Genomic DNA, 18,613 nt, shown 5'->3' with positions numbered 1-18,613 from the left:
AAGAATTTAAATATATAAGCTGAATTCATATATAATATAAATTCATCATTTATATAATAACTGAGCAAGGCAAGACAGAATTTATAAACCACTGTTGGTTTATAATGAGTTGTATTCTCTTTTGTTTTTGTTTGTTTTTATTTCTTGTTCTTGGGCAAACTGATTGACTGAAAACCACGAGGGATAACAGTCTGCCCTATAACAGATTGGCACAGCTATTAGGGAAAATGGTTTCAGTTATCTCTGGATGTTTCTTAAACTTGAGATTGCAAGTATAAATTGTACATGTTCTTTTCATCCCTGGGTAATGGCTATTGGTATGCTTCTGTTAGCCTCTCCACTAGTTACACAAAGATAGCACCTTTTCTCACATACTAATTCCTGTTTTTCTTTTGGGTCAGACCCAGTTCCCAGAGGAACCAAACTGACTATGAAGGCTACTATCTCTTTTTGACATGCCATCTGCTGAATGACAGCTCAGAATTATCACTGGAAATTAATGTTTAAGCATCTGTATATCAGACAGCAGGGGAAGAATTATTTACACCATCAAAAACAACTTAGGTGACATGTGGAAACTTCCTTTTCACCAGTTTTTGTTTTTAGTTGGCCTAAACCCTCCTAAAAGAATTAATCCCATATTAGTTTTGCCAAATTTTGTTAACCAACAAGTCTTTTTTCCTATTTGAATACTTGATCAATCTACTTTTCTAAAGTGTTTACTCAGGTTTTTTTTTTAATGGACTAATTTGTTAGGTGTGTAAAGCTCCAGCTGTTTCATATGATAATTGAACAATAATCAGAAATTATAGATCATATGTTTTAGTCTAGATGAGAAGACCTTATAAGTTAGTGAATCCCATTGGTAAACCCCTTTAGGCTCTTAATAACATAGGAATAAATAGGAATTTGTTTGAATTCTTTAAAGGTAAGATGGCAATAGAAAGTATATTCTATGTTTTGATGAAATAAGCATTTTAGAGCCATTTGATCATACAAAAAAGTCTCAAGGACTGTAGTGAAAGATAATAAGACAAAAAAATATTGGCTCAAATTCCTATCTGGATTTGTTAGTCTTACTGTAGAAGATAAATTCATGGTTTTATATGAAAATAATTTGGTCATAGCTTGTTAGTGCTATGTCTTTTGAGGTTCTAAAAAAATTTTTCCTGTTAACTGTGGGAGTCCAGGGTTTACCTACTGAGTATCAGAGGGGTCTGGAACAAAGTGAATAGTTGGTAAGTATTACAGCTATTGGAATTGTTTGAGAATGGTGAATCAGAGATAACAAAAAGTTTAAAGGGGCAAAAGAATTGACAGAAGGGGAAAATAATATAGCGGTAATTTTTATTATCTAAGTGGTTAGGAATAACACAAGGGAAATGGTAAGGGTAAGGGAAGAAAAAGACAAACAGAAGTATATGTACCTTATAAAAATCAACTAGAGATCTTGGTAGGAAACTGTTTAGAACCTACTGTCAAATTCTTGATTCATAAATTTTTGTAGTTGATATCTGCTTTTGGAAATGTGTTCCTTTTGAGGTAGTTTGCTGGATTTCAGGGTTAAATCTTTGGTGTGAATGGATGTCCAAGTTCTAAATTCATTAGCCCATTTACACAGGGCAGCATTAATCTTTGGGTGTATTCTGGGGTATGAGAACAGGGCATACAGTTAAATAATTATCCCTTTTCAGTGCAGTTATAAATTTGCATTTGCGCTACTTTTTTCAATAAATATCAATATTCTAACTGTATACCATATAAAGTTCTACCTGGTGAATATCTGTTGGAAATGTTTCTGTGGTATATGTATATGTATATATGAGAAGTTTAGTCTGAAGATCAGAATGTAACAGTGTCTGACAAAGGGGGAGTCTAAGATTCATGGGACATATTACATAATTAAAATAAATAGCATGCAGATAAAACATCATTAGAGCTAGGGATAAAACTTTAGGTCAAGATTAAATATTTTCAGTTTGGACAGTTTTGATTTTAAAATGCATTAGTTTAACTCTTGATGAAAACTAGGATAGTAAGGAATAGAAATTTATCTTTTAATGATAATTTTTATAATTCCTTGGTTGTTAAATTCATAATGTAAGTTTCTGTCACATCAGCATGTAATAAAAGTATTTCCCAAGGAAGAAAACAAATTGTGGAGTCATTTTGCAAGTTAAAGATAAGGAAATGCATCAGTCTAACCAGGAAATTTTCATATTATTAGTAAAACATTGATATATGTGAGATTAGTATAATTGATTAAAATCCATTTATAAAGTCAATGGTCTCTGGATGATTGTTTTGAATCTCACCCTACTTTATAGTTCTCCTGAATTATAATTACAGATAAGGCAAATTTTGGTCATCCTTTGAGTCTCAGATAAAATTTCACCACCATTTTTTTTAAAGTTTTGATTAAATTGACATTATGGGTGCTTTATGTAACACAAGCTTTCAAAATCTTGATTTCAGTGATTCTAGGCAGCCACTTTGGATAAGCCAAAGTCCATGGAAGTTGATGAAATACTTCTGAGAAAATAGATAGCTTTATTCTATTATGGAGACAGAAGGTTGTATTTAAATCAGTCATTCTGGATTCATAAAAATCAGATTGAACAACTGTCTTCAAAATCTCAACAGTGATAAAATCAGTAAGTACTGCTTGTTTTACAGAGTAGTCATCCAGGGATTTATCTCTACCTTCTCAATTATGGTTTAAATATAATAAAGTATATAGAATGACAGATTTTTGTTTAGAAATATTTTTCATATAAGGTGTTCCTTAAACTTGAATGTGCATATAAATAACTGTATTAAAAACTTCAAATTCCTTTACCATACTGCCAGAGAATCTGGTTAGGTAATTCTGAGGTGACACCTGAAAATATACATTTTAACAAATATTTCTCAACTCTAAATTGAAATTTATAATAGCAAGCTCTCTGGATTGTTAGAGGATTACAGTGAATGGATTGTACACTGTTTTCATTCACTTGAAGATCATTACTAGAACTAAATAATTTTATATTCTTTAACATTTTTTTCAACGTTTATTTATTTTTTTTGGGACAGAGAGAGACAGAGCATGAACGGGGGAGGGGCAGAGGGAGAGGGAGACACAGAATCGGAAACAGGCTCCGGGCTCTGAGCCATCAGCCCAGAGCCTGACGCGGGGCTCGAACTCACAGACCGCGAGATCATGACCTGGCTGAAGTCGGACGCTTAACCGACTGCGCCACCCAGGCGCCCCAATAATTTTATATTCTTAAACAATTTCTAAAATGCCTCAGTTGAAACAAAATAATATAAGAATTAAGATTCTGGAATCTCAAGCTACTTCCAACTATGAGTACTAGTTCTAAAGCTTACTAGTGCTTTGATCTTTTATAGGTTTCTTAACCTGAAATAGTTATACACTACATAAATGAACTTCTACTCCAAGTGGTCAGTTGGGGTAGGGAGGAATTAAATACAAAGATAATAGCACATGCTTAACTCATAGTAACTACTCAGTAAATCTTAACTCGTTTATTATGTGAAACACCTGCCACATTATAACAAACACTAAATAGACAACACTTTTTATACTATTTTAATTCAGGTTAATGAGATGTATTTTGGAGATTTTGAAATCTAAGAAGAAAAACAGGTTGTTTTAATAGCAACCTTGAAATATTTGTTACTGCATAATTATGTATAAAATGCACATGCGTTTGTTTATACAATAACTTAAATTATTCACAAAGGCTTCTCTTTCACTAGCCATCAACATTTGCTGTTTTGGACAATTACAGCTCTATGAAAACTAAAACATTTAGAAAAAAGAGATAATGAAGTTGATTTGTGTAAGATTTTGGAGAGCAACCAAGGCAGAAATGATTTGAGGAGTCATCGATCACTTTAGGGGTGAGAACCCCAGAAATATGTGATGTTATAATTGTTATGTCTTTTCATTTTGAGACATTTGCTAATCAAGAACTGGCGGCTGAGAGAGTGAGAAACCAAACCAAATAGTTGCCAGTCACAAAATCTAGGAGACAAAATTGGACCTCAGGCCTGGCAGGTTTGAGAAGCTCTTGTACATGCCATATGTTATCAGTTGTGATCTCTGTTGAGCTACACTCTAAAAGTACAAGTGAAGTGCAAGTAGTATAGTTTTTGGCTTAAGAGGTTCCAAAATCCAGTGTCCTATCAGTGCATTTCTTATTTGAGTAAGGCATTCTTCCCTTAATTTCTTTCAGTAAATTGTCTGTGTGGGAAGTATATATGAGTGCTTTAAATTATCCATAGAATTCTTAATACAAAATGCCCCACGCTTATTTAAAATAATCAAGCATACAAAAAGAAAATATTTGGACAGCATCAGACCCACAGAGAGTCCAAGATACTAAGTACATTAGGCAAATAGTTTTAAATAACTGGCTAATATGATTAAGAGATTCAAACACAAGTTGAAACTATAAACTTTATAAAATCAGATGATTTTACAGAAGTAAAAAAAAATCTCTCAGATTCATAAATAGGTTTAATAATTGATTAGACACAAATGACAAGGAAATTAATAAACTAGGCAAAGAAGAAAATATGCAGATGAAATTTCACAAGCAACTAAATATTAAAGTATGTAAAGGAAAAAATAAAGTAAAATATTAATATTTTAATATGTCTAAAAATATTAAAACAAATAATATGGAGATTAAGAACATATGACAAAGAAAATTAAACTAAGTGCTAAGTGACTACACAAACAATATCTAAAACTGCTTAATTCATTTCGTAAAGAATTCTTGTCACAAAGCAAGTCTCAATAAATGTCAAAAATTTAGAGAGTAGGTGTACCTTTCATAGAGAACTTAATCTATAAATAACATTTTTAAAAGAACTAGAAGAGAAAACTTCATACATTTGGAAATAAAGATCTATACATCTAAACCTCATTGTTAAAATTAAAGTGTTTTGAACATTTCTAATAAAATACAACTTATAAAACACATGTGTGGTAGAAAAAGCTGCACTTAAAGGATATTATGTGTATATATACATATATAAATGTAAATACATATAAAATACAGTAGAAAATAAAGTCTGAATTAGTGATTAACACATCCATCTATCTGTCTAATGCTATCCATAGAATAGCAGATTAATTTCAAAGAAAATAGAAACAAAATATAACCACAAATGAATAAATATAAGACATACAGATGTACTAGTGAATATTAACAATGGCAAAACTCATTATTCTCTCAGTGGAGTAATGAAGTTGCTAGATCTCTGGTAAGGCTGGTTAAAGAAAAATTAGAGAAGGCACAATTTGCCAAATTCAGGAATTAAAATAAGATTTCACTGTAGACTTACACATTAAAAAGTTAATATAATAATACTATAAAATATTTTAACCCACAAAATTTTTAAATTTAGTTAAAACTGGTAAATTTCTGGAAAAACACAATGAAATGGTTTCAGATATTCTAATGAAAATATTAGCAAATGCAATTGAGCAATATACATTACATCTAACCTAATTGGTACAGTTGGTTTAATATTTGGGATTAAAAATAAATTATATGATTATTTCAATCAATTCCAATAAAATCATGAAATTCAAGATATGAATTTTAGTATCTAGAATATTTCCTGTAGCAAATGTCATACTTATTGTAAAACAATAGACATTTTCTACTGAGAATGGAAAGAAGGCATACATTGCCACCATCAACACCTCTGTTAAGTCCTTACCACTGCTAAAAAAGAATAATAGTAAGCTGAATATACAAGGTGTGTAAAGAAAGAAAATAACATCATTGATAGCACCAATGAGATTTTTGTATGTGATTAAATTACAAAATAATTTAAAGATATATTAATAAACAATAAGTTTACTAACGGTGCCTTAATGTTGCCATGTATGTTGCTATATACCAGCAACAAGCAAAGAATAAAAAGTAAACAAAGAAACAAAAGAAAAACAGTACCATTAAAAAACTCAGATACAGACGTATTCGTTTGCCTGACAAAATGTTTGGAGACCTTAAGACAAAATTATAAGCATTATTGATAGTTTTTCTAAAATTTAACATAAGTAGAATATGTTACGTTCCAAAAATGAAGGTTTTATATTGAAAAGATATCATTTTTTCCCCGATTGATGTGTAGATACAAGGAAATGTCTACCAAAATCATAATTGATTTTGAGGATTGGTGTGGTTATTGGTGGTGTCAAAATCTTACTCTAAAATATATATATAAATGTATATAAAATTTAAAAATTTGAAGTTCAGAAAAACCAAGATAATCGTGAAGACCAGGAAAAGGAGGATGGGAATGGGCAGGGGAGGAGGAGGAAGAGGAGGGAAATCCAAGAGAACTTAAAATCTAAACTCTGTGTGTGCGTGTGTGTGTGTGTGTGTGTGTGTGTGTGTGTATGTTTTCTATGATGCAACAGAACTGAACATATTGTAGTGTTGACACAAAGATAAAAAATTAGATTAGTGAAACTTCAGAAATAGCCTCACATGTGAAGCAACATTGGAATTATGAAGATGACAGAAAATTTTAAATGGTCTTCAATAATTGCTGTTACTTCAGTTGACTATGTGAAACCAAATGAATCCTTATTTCCAATCTATATCATACACATGTATCAATTTCACTTAGAACATAGATCTCAATATAAAAGTAAAATAAAACTTAGAAAATAATACAAGAGAAGCATGGTCTTGGAAGTAGGAAACCATTTCTTCAGCAGGATATATGATACACTAATCGTAAAGGTAAAGTTTGACAAACTGGACAGCATCAGAATTAAAAGTATGTGTCCATTAAAGAGGTAAAGGTAGTGAACCAAATGTTAGGAATGTTTACAATTTATGTAATAAAGTAATTTTCTAGGTTGTACAAATAACAGGTAAAATATATTCATAATTTTTAAAATGAAGGGAAAAGTTCAAAAAATTAGAAATGCATTTAACTAGTCATAGCAAAATTGTCAAGATACATAAATGCTGTTTAAATTTATGTCATAAAAACACAAATTGTAACCATAATTGATACTATTCCATTCTTTTTTTTTTTTTTCAACGTTTATTTATTTTTGGGACAGACAGAGAGCATGAACGGGGGAGGGGCAGAGAGAGAGGGAGACACAGAATCGGAAACAGGCTCCAGGCTCTGAGCCATCAGCCCAGAGCCTGACGCGGGGCTCGAACCCACGGGCCGCGAGATCGTGACCTGGCTGAAGTCAGACGCTTAACCGACTGCACCACCCAGGCGCCCCGATACTATTCCATTCTTAATAATGACTTAAATTAGAAACTCACAGAATGACATAGAGAAATGAGAATTCATATACACTGGTGATAGAAGTACAAGATGCTGTAATCACTTTGGAAAATGATTTGGCAGGATCTACTAGAACTAAGCACATGCATCCTCTGTAATCCAGCAATTTCATTCCTAAGAATAATATATTATACCAAACAGAATTGGTAAAATGTATGCAAAATATATGTATAAGCATGAGTCCATAGCACGTATATCATCATCCTAATGGCAAACAATGAGAAATTATCAGCAGTAAAATAGATGAATGAATGTGTGATACCATCACACAATGGGAGCAATATGAGGCAACAAAATTAATAAATTGCAATTACTTATAACTGTAAATCACACGTCTTTACACATTGAGCATCCTACCCATCTGCTTACCCCATCTACAGCTCTAGACCTCCTCAAGTCTAAAATTAGCTGAAAAGAATGGAGGTGTTGTGGGGAAATAGCCCAGGGAGGAAATCCTTGGAATTTACTCAAGGATCCCTGTGCAGAGCATTGGGAAACTGGTCTGGTCCTTCTCCAGTTCCCACTTGGCTACATCTTCTTTTTTACTCCAGCAGTTCTTTGGTACTTATCGGACTTTCTCCTATACCTCCAAGTCTGTCTTCTGCTTTTTGTCCTCACCACTCCCCTCCATCTGCAGCCAGATTAATGTACCTTGGTACTCAACTGACACACTGAGACTGGTATGCGATAAAAATATATCCTGCTAGAGGTATTGTGCCAGCCTCCTAGTCTTGCTGACTCCACCACTCACTAGCCCCGGCTGTCCTAAGTCACTTCTCTAAGACTAAGTTATTTTGTTTTGTTTTTTCTCTCTGTACAGTTCAGTTGACAAAACTATGGTATTAAGTGGCAGGATAGTGGTTACCTGTGAAAGGTGAAGGTGGAAAAGGATATGAGGGCCTCCTAAGGTGCTGGTTATAGTCTGTTTCTTGATTGGAATGCCAGGAATTTATGCTGTATGTTTTCTGTTTGTATGTTATACTTCAAATAACAAGTTCATATAAGAAACATATTTGTTTTATTGTGTTATAAATATTTATTATTTTGACTAAGTCTTGCAATAAGATATTAAGGTGTAAATATACAAGTGATATGCAGAGAATAACCAATCATTTAATTCATTAACACGAATAGTATTTGAATAGCTACAAAGTCCCAAGCACTATGTTAGATATTTGTATAATCTCTGTCCTTAAAAATTGTAAGTTGTAGTTAGAAATAACTAACTAGAAAATTATTTTCTAACCATTAATGCTTCCTGTAATTTCACCTCTAAAAATGTACCAAAACAGTGCAGCTAGCTAAAGAATTGTTCTAGAGCAATCCTCTGAGGAAATGGAAAATATATTCAACACTTCTGTTAGCAAGAAGATGAAGAAGTAAAGACATAGATATTGGAACACATTGTAGGAACACTACTTTTCCTGCAAGGAGTTTATCACTGGGAATACTTATAACCATATGTTAAAACATTTCTAAAGTCTTGTATAATTGTGTAACATGTGGGAAGATACTGCCCAATACTAGACAAATAATTGCAATCACCATGAACTCTTAGGCACCTAAAGAATAGAATCCTTTATTAGAAATAGTGAAGGTAGGAGAGTTGCGGGTATTTTTCAAACTTTATATCTAATTTATATCCTGAGAGTTTATTAGTTAGATATAAAATTATTTACAAATACAAAAGACATGCAATTAATATATTTCTCAATATATTTGTTATTTAAAATAATATATTGTAGATGTTATTATAAAAGATATTGATTATTTGAGTACTATATTTTGACAACAAATTTAAAACACTCATGTATAATAATTCTTCTTACCCTGCCCCTTTTCTCTGTTTTTACTTTCCTACCATCCAAGAATATTATGACACTATCCACTCATATAACCAGCTACTGGCTTGTGCAGTGAAATATTTGTAGGATAGCTGCATGCCAGATGGAAATCACAGGTAACAGTGCCAAACAATGTATATAAAAAAAGCATACTTCTATTTTCAAATTCCAGTGGAGTCTATTAATATTTTTATGAACTCAGAGTTAGAAAAAAGCATCAGTGCATGATTTTGAAAACTGGGTTGCTCAGAACAAAAGTAAAAATATCAAGACAGGGAATGTCACATAGCAGAGCAGATTGTAAGGTGCAAAATAAAGGAAACACAAGGGCAGAAAGCTGAAATAAAATTTCAATAGTGATGGGAAATATAGACTGTGTTCTCCTAATGCAGGTTACTAACGTACCAGAAAGTCTGTACATAATAAAGAAAATACACTGTGAAACTTCGAGTGCTATGAAAATTTAACTAAGAGTATTTTGGCTTCATCTTTCATTTTGTAGTATCAGAGGACCTTACACATGTTTGCTTTTTACTTTTGACATTTCTCATGAGCTAAATGAAACTATAGGGTACAAGAATCCATATTCTGGAGATAATTCTGACAGCTGCTGATATGAAAGTGAGAAAAACCATTGGAGACAATAGCCATGATAGAGAGTGCATTTTGTGATGTTGGCAAAATGTGGATCTAAGCTGGAAGTCTCAGACTCGGCAGCAGAGAAGAATTATAAGCAAAAGTTCAAGTGCACAAAGGAAATGGGAAACACAGATACATGATTTTTAGGGAAGAATGCTGTAGGAAATGGTTACTCTTTTGTTAGGAGAGCAGTTAATGACTTTAAAAAATGTGGGTCCTCAATAATGGATGATCCTTTGTTATCCAGTCACTCTTCTATTTTCTGGAGAGTCTTAATGGACAGAGTATAAGGTACTTGAATTTATATCAGGGGAAAAGCTGATGCCTGGTTTGTTTTCTGATATTAACATTCTTTATTGCCTTCTTAGAGGATTTTGTCCTGTTTAGGTGAAAGTTGTAAGGCAATCCCATTGCTTACTAATTTAAAAAAAAATTAAATGTTTATTTACTTTTGAGAAAAAAGGAGAATGCAAGCAGAGGAGGAGCAGAGAGAGAGAGAGACAGAATTCGAAGCAGGCTCCAGGCTCTGAGCAGTCAGCACAGAGCCTGATGCGGGGCTCAAACCCACAGACTGCGAGATCGTGACCTGAGTCGAAGTCAAACACTTAACCAACTGAGCCACCCAGGCACCCCTCATTGCTTACTAATTTAATTGCAATGATTCCATTTCCTAATTTCAAGTATTAACACCAGTCTCTACCATTATATCATATTATATTATATATTATATTCTCAGAATGAATTTATATATATATGATATATATATGTGTGTGTATATATATCTCAGAATATTCTGAGAATATATATGCATTCATGTATATACATACACGCTTTTGGAGACATTTTCCAAGTTAGTATGTTGAAGAAGAATTGATAATTTATCATTCTAGCAGATTTGGATATAATGTGGGTGATAGTAAACTATTTACTAAAGCCTGGTGGATTTCATTGTATTAAGTTCCAAGCATCACTAAGAAGTATACTGTAGAATTAAAATGTGTAAATTGAGGTCAGCAGGGAGTCTGGCAGCTTGCCACTCAATGTGTGATTTCTGAACCAGAAGCATCAGTATCACCTGTATTTTACATAGACAGTATCTTGACCTCACCCAAAATCTATAGTAATTATCAGCATGACTCCATCTGTATTTTCCAAAAGACAAGACTCTAATAATTGGATATAAATTATGAAAGACCCTGGCCTTAAGATGTGTAAAGCTTCCCAACATCAGTGTTTAGTAAAGTGTCCCTTAGAAGGCAGATGCCATGTAATAAAGCACATTTTCTTAAAAAAATTGAGAAAGGATGAAATAACTACCTCTGAGGAATATGTCAGAAAATGAATTCCAGTTTTCCTCAAATCACGTTTCTGTGATAAAATCAGTATTTGTTAGTAAATGCCAGTTTGTCTGATCTTGCATGATGAAATCACCCTCCTTAACCCATGGACCATTTTTGAACAATGTCAAACTTTTGGAACTCACAAAACATGTAAATTTCTTTCCTTCCTCCCAGTTCTTGCATGTCCCTAATAGAAATTTGTTGCTGTAACTAATTCATTCCCATCCTTTAAGAATCCGTGAATATACATCCACTATGGAGACTTCTCTGATATCCATTCAACTAATTCTAGTCAAAGGTGGATGACTCCTCCCCGGTACTTTAATATACTGTAAACCCGTTTCTCTCATAGCATGTTTTAAATAATTGTACATATAATTATGTCACTTGTTATACTATGAACTTTTTGAGACAGGTTTGCTTTATCATGTATATCCTCATGAAGAACATTTTTTAAAAACCTCAAATAAAATTAGGTCTCAAATAAGGCTGATTGATAGGCAGGCCAACGAATAAATAATGGCATGTGAATGAAATAAATGAATCCTTTCCAAACCATGCAGTTTTTAATAAAATTGCTTCTTGCTCTGGTTTCTTAAATAGAATATTTTGAATAGAAGAAAAAATTTTTTTTTTGCTTGAAGAATTTTTCATAGTTGACCATTGACTAGCAAATGTGGAACCTAAACAATTAAAAGCTTGGATATATAGATGACTAGCTATTTGTATCAGCACATTTCCTATTCAGAGTTTCAAATGGTTAAAGATCATAACATGTATTTAAAGTAAAAATGCTAATATGGTGCTACCTTGTCCCATCTGCTATCCAAAAAAGTGAGAAACTAAGCTTTTTCTAGTTATTATCTTATTACATTATCATTATAATATTTTAAACAAAAGGTTATATAATAGATTGATTTTAAAAATGTAATTGTTTATAGTTTTCATGTTTAAGGTGAATAAATTTGTATGCATTTCTATTTACTTTCTATAAACCCAGTATCAGACATGCTGAGGATTTGTTGTTTATTAATATCAGTTTGTAATTTGATTATGTTGTTTCTCTGATATTCAGAGGAGCTTTCTCATCATGTACATTTGCTTAAATATTAGAAAATTTAGGCATTAATTTCATTTGGCAGCTTTATTTTTTAATTTTTTAATGTTTATTTATTATTGAGAGACAGAGACAGAGCATGAGCATGGGAGGGGAAGAGAGAGGAGGAGACACAGAATCTGAAGCAGGATCCAGGCTGTCAGCACAGAACTGGACACTGGGCTCAAACCCACAAACTGCGAGATCATGATGGGAGCCGAAGTTGGACGCCTACTGACTGAGCCACCCAGGCACCCCATATTTGGCAACTTTAAAACAAAGATAAATCTTTAATCTGCATGTATAGATGAAAACAAATATATATATATATATATAATTTTGTTTATATATATAATTTTGTATATATATATATATATATATATATATATATATATACACAGAAAAGCTACTTCTCTGTCTTTAATATATAATTATAGCAGAATAGTTCACTTCCAAGTTAATTTTGTCCTGGCAGAATTCATAAGTTCCAGCTTGTATAATAACCGCTCATGATCTCAACACACAAAAAGGCTGTTCCCAGCAAGTCTAATAGATTTATGGTAGCTATTTAGGTATAAAAACAATAGTTAGTACTTTTAAAATCACAATCATAACATAATGATGATTGAGCAGTGCCCTAAAAAGTGTAATACTGAAAAACACCTAAGCATAAAAATATTGACTAGAAAATTGCAAGTAAACCCAACATTTCCAAATGTATTCTCAAAATTAATTCAAATGACCAAATTTTATAATGAATATAATTAAAATTCATGTAAATTTTAAATCTGAAGCTCCAAAAATTTGCAACCTTACTTAGAATTTAGAAAATAGATGATTGCATTTTTTTCAAATTGATTAGATGTAAAATTTGTTTATCTAAAATAGGAACAAAGACAGCTAACATTTGGTGAAATTCTTATGCATACTTAAAATGTATTTATGAATGCATTAGCACAATTTGTAACAATCCAGACTGACAATTTATATTGAGTGATAAGATACTGATATAATTGTGTTGTCTGCGGTATGTGAAAATAATTGTATTAGATTACAAACAAAATCTGTTAATTAGTTTCTCTTTTTTAAAAAAAATAGAAAATATATATCGGAAGATTATAAATATCATAATAAATTATAATTTAATACTCCAATTAAGCTGAGAAATTTCTAGGTGTACACTACGATAAAGTTTAGATTTACTTAAATATTTAAGCCATAGAATTCAAAGAAATTCACAAGGGAATATAAAAACTCTGTGCTATTTATTTACTCCAATGCTTAAAAATAAGATTACGTAAGTCAGGGGTGCCTGGGTGGCTCAGTTGGTTAAGAGTGTGACGTTGGCTCAGGTCAGGATCTTGCCATTTGTGAGTTTGAGCCTCACATCAGACTCGCTGCTGTCAGCACGAAACCTGTTTTGGATCATCTGTGTCCCTCTCTCTGCCCCTTCACTGCTCACACACTCTCTCTCTCTCAAAAATAAACATTAAGAAAATAAGATTAGGTAAATCACATGTAGTATTAACTAGGAGATATATCCATAATATAATTTATACATACATTACTGGCTGCATGTTCCATTCTCGTTTGTTATTTGTGTTCTTCATTATTGACCTAATCTAATTTGCTTTAGCCACCACCTCTAAAATAAATCCAGTCTTTCTCTTTAGGAAGTTCTACATTTACATCCCTTCCCTCTTCCCCCTTAGATATGCATTATGTCCAGATTGAAACATACTATCCTAGAAGAGATTGTCTTACTCTAAATTTTACTTGTATGTATGTATGGATAGATGGATTTATTTATTTATTTATTTATTTATTTATTTATTATTTTTAAATTCATTTTTGAGAGAGAGACAGTTTAAGCAGAGAGAGAGAGAGAGAGAGAGAGAGAGAGAGAGAGAGAGAGAAACCTAAGCAAGCTCCACGCTATCAGCACAGAGCTTGATGCAATCTCACAAAACCATGAGATCATGACCCAAGCCCAGATCAAGAGTCCACCACTTAACTGACTAAGCCACCCAGGCACCCCTATTTTTATTTATTTTTATTTTGTATTTAAATTCAAGTTAGTTAACATACAGTATAGTCTTGGCTTCAGGGGTAGAACCCAGTGATTCATCTCTTACATATGACACCCATTGCTTACCCCAAAAAAGCAATTACCCCTCCCTAATTCCATCACCCATTTTACCCATTCCCCCACCTGCCACCCCTCCATCAACTCTCATCTTTTTCTCTATATTTAAGAGTTCTTATGGAGACATCTGGGTGGCTTAGTCAGTTGAGTGAGCATCTGACTTCATTTAAGGTTGTGATCTCACGGTTTTCAAGTTCAAGCCCCACATCAGTGTCTGTGCTGACAGCTCAGAGCCTGGAGCCTGCTTCAGATTCTGTGTCTCCCTCTCTCTGCCCCTCCCCTACTCATGCTCAATAAATAATAAACATTATTAATAACCAATAAATCATAAATACTGAAAATTTTTTAAGAAAGAGTTTCTGTTCATCTGTTGTGTTTCTCAAATTCCACATGAGTGAAATCATATGATATCTGCCTTTCTCTGACTGACTTATTTCATGTAACATGATACCCTCTAATTCCATCCATGTTGTTGCAAATGGCAAGATTTTATTTTTTGATCACCGAGTAGTGTTCCATATGGTAAAGATACATACCATATCTTTATCCATTCATCAGTTGATGGACATCTGGGCTCTTTCTGTAATTTAGCTATTGGTGATGGCACTGCTATAAATATTGGGGTGCATGTGCCTCTTCGAGTCAGCATTTTCATATCTTTTAGATAAATACTGGTAGTGCACTTGGTGGGTCATAGTTGTATTTTTAATTTTTTGAGGAACCTCCATACTGTTTTCCAGAGTGGCTGCACCAGTCTGCATTGCCACCAACAGTTCAAAAGGGTACCACTCTCTCTGCATCTTCGCCAACATCTGTTGTCTCCTGAGTTGTTATTTTAGCTATTCTGACAGATGTGAGGTGGTATCTCATTGTGGTTTTGATTTGTATTTCCCCAGTGATGACTGATGTTGAGCATCTTTTAATGTGTCTGTTAGCCATCTGGATGTCCTCTTTGGAGTACAAAATGTTTTATGAAATTTTTACATGAGGAAATTATTTCTAGTGTTTTAACTAAATTTATTACTTTACACGTTTCTACAGATGTAAATGAGCCATTTGACAGAAGTTAGACATTAAATGACAAATTGAAAAAAAAGAAAAAAATACTCCTTTTCTAAAATCTTCTTTATTCATCCTGATAACATCTTCCTCCTGGCTACTGAACTTCTAAACCTAAAGCCATATGGGCATTTCAATAGGATGTGCAACATGATCATTTAATACACATTACAAAATTAATACATCTGTCACCTCACATAGTTACCTTTTTGTTGTTGTTCCTATGGTATCACAAAAGATCCTGAATAACCAAAGCAATGTTGAGAAGGAAGAACAAAGCCAGAGGTTCACACTTTCCTTCAGCATAATCAAAACAATATAGTTCTGACTAAAAACAGATACATAGGCCAAAGGAACAAAATAACTCAGAAATAAACTCTACACATATACATTTGACCAACCTTTGAAAAAGAATATACAAAGGAGAAGATATAGTCTCTTTAATAAATTGTTCTGGGAAAACTGTCTATCTATAAGCAAATGAATAAAATTGGACCCTTATACCATATACAAAAAGTAAATGGAAATGGATTAAAAAATGTAAGACCTGAAACCATGTTATAACTCTGCCTTGTCTTAAGCAGTTTAGATGCCCTGTTGAATGCCCTTATATAATTACCACTTAAATTATTCCTCATCTTCATGTTCCTACTGTCATTCATATTCCAGTACCTGGATCATACACCATGTACTTTATTGAATGTGTAGATTAATTAATAAGGCTAACATGTAACTTACTACAATATTTTTCTATCTTCTGTCTCTAAATGTATTCATATTCGTAGTTAATTTTATAACCATAAAAGCTGTAAATTAGTCAAATATTGATGAGTTGGAGGAAACTCACAAGGTATGCTTTTAGTACTAAAGAGACATTGGTCTTAATTTAGTCTGCTAGTGACCAGTTAGACAAACATTATGCATGTTGTGTTCAATTTAATACCTTTTAGAAATAGAATATGGTACCTGAGCATAGACTGTTTCTGTTTAATTAATTTTGTGTTTATGAGTATGCAAATGTATTGAGAAATGGATAATTGACATAATTAGGGATACTGCATGTAATATAATTGATTCTTTTTTTGAAAAAGGGGGTATATGGAAAATCTCTGTACCTTCTCAATTTTGCTACTACCTAAAACATCTCTAAAAAGTAGATAATTAAAAATGATATGTAAGTGGTAGTTTGGACGATTTATTAACATTGTGTTCTATATGTTAATCATGATTGGCACCACAGAGTAAAATATTAATGCAGACTAACTGCTGTAACAAATAATGCAAATATGTACAATGTCTCAAATAAAAGTTTACTTATTTTCACCTAAAAGCATTTGGCAGGTGAACATAGTAGAGTTTTCTCTTCAGAGATCTAGTTTGGTGAGGCTTTGACATTTCAGTGAGAACCTTCCAAGGTTGCATGGAAGGATGGTTTCCTTGGGTTGGCAGATACTCAGCAAATGAGGGGGACATGGATCATCCTGTGAATCTAGCACAATTGACCAAAGTCTGTCTTTCTGGACCACAGGTATATACGTATGCTCTTCACTCTCCTTAATCATCTTCCAAGGCCCAGTGACTATACTCAGCATCATTTTTTCTCTTCTTAACTGAGACTGAACCATGATATCCTATAAAACTTTAAATTTCTAATTATTTCCCTGTGTTGTGCCTTTTGATATATATTCTATATAGAAAAATATATATAATATAATATATATTGTTTATGTATATAGTTCATGTATATGTTTATACAAACTCACATTACTTTGGTAGAAATTTAAAACAAAGTAAAACATACTTTTTTGATGTCTAAAAATAAAAACGGTTACACATTTTATCAGTTATCTCCTCTATGACTCTGTCAAGCAAACTATATACAGATTGGGAATTAAATATTTTAATTAATAATTATATAATTCATATGGTTTAAATTTCAACTCCCATTGATGATAACATTGTAATGTTTAAGCACCCCATTTCTATTCTAAATCGTAGAAGTCTAAATAAAATAGAAAATAAAAATGCAAGAGTCCTATCTCCAAATGAGATCTCTCAGAATCAAAAACAAAACTAAAACAGAGAGCAGAGAGCATGGCTGAAACCACAGCCTATTGTACTCTTGATCTGGAAGCAGGTGGGAGTTGCCAGAAGTTCTGTTTTTGCAATATAACCATGGGGGAAAAAAAAAACCTCCATTGAAAACTTGAAAATGACTGGAGTCAGGCTCATAGAAGGAAACTAGAGGTCAAGTGTGTAGGTCATATCTCTCCCCAGCTTCAAAAAGAGGGCTTCATAAAGCTGATGCTGACCTTTGCCCAGAGCTAAAGCTTTTATGAAACTATAGTCCAGGCAGATGGGAAGAGGAATTCACAAACCCTTGACCAGAGAGTGAGTCAGGCCACCTACCGTTCTGAAGAATAGATTTTCTACATCCCCAAAATAAGCACACAGCATCAGCCCATACCAAGATTAAAGACCTATTTTTTGGAGAAGAGGCCACAAAGGAAGAACTAACTGAAAAAAAAAAATGCTGGATGGGATGAATGCATATATAGAGAAAGTAATGAAAAAATGATCAAAATACAGTCTGACAAAAAGAAATTCAACAGTGGATAGTGTATAAAGACACCTAATTTTAAGTAAGATAGACAAAACCAAGAGTATATATGCTTCCATATAAAATTTCAAATATTAGTCTGAAATAAACTTCAGAGAGAGTATTTTTGGTTTCTTCAAAAAGATAGAGGCATAACAGAGATGGAAATTAATTTTTGCAAAAATGGTAGAAGCCACATGCAAAAATATCAGTTGACTGTCAACAAGAACAATTAAGATGTTCCAAATGAGAATGAGATGATATGCAAAAATTAAGACGCAAGACAGAAGAAGGTGTATGTTAAACAAGTAAAAGTCAAAGGAAAACCTGTGAATGAATGCAGATTAAGAGATATCTTCAAATGTTTAATGGAAATTTAAAAAAAAAAGACCACAGAAACTTGGTAACTTAGGTCCTCAAACTAAGGTACATTTCAAGTGCTAAACAAGAAAAAGGAATTTTAATGTGGATACATGAGAGTGAAAGGTGACTGTTTAAGGGTAAAAACGAATGTTAAAAATAGTACAGGCAAAACGCAGAATATAT

The sequence above is a fragment of the Lynx canadensis genome, chromosome A1, assembly GCF_007474595.2.
Source record: "Lynx canadensis isolate LIC74 chromosome A1, mLynCan4.pri.v2, whole genome shotgun sequence".
Classification (NCBI taxonomy): Eukaryota; Metazoa; Chordata; class Mammalia; order Carnivora; family Felidae; genus Lynx; species Lynx canadensis.
This window is presented reverse-complemented; position numbering follows the sequence as displayed.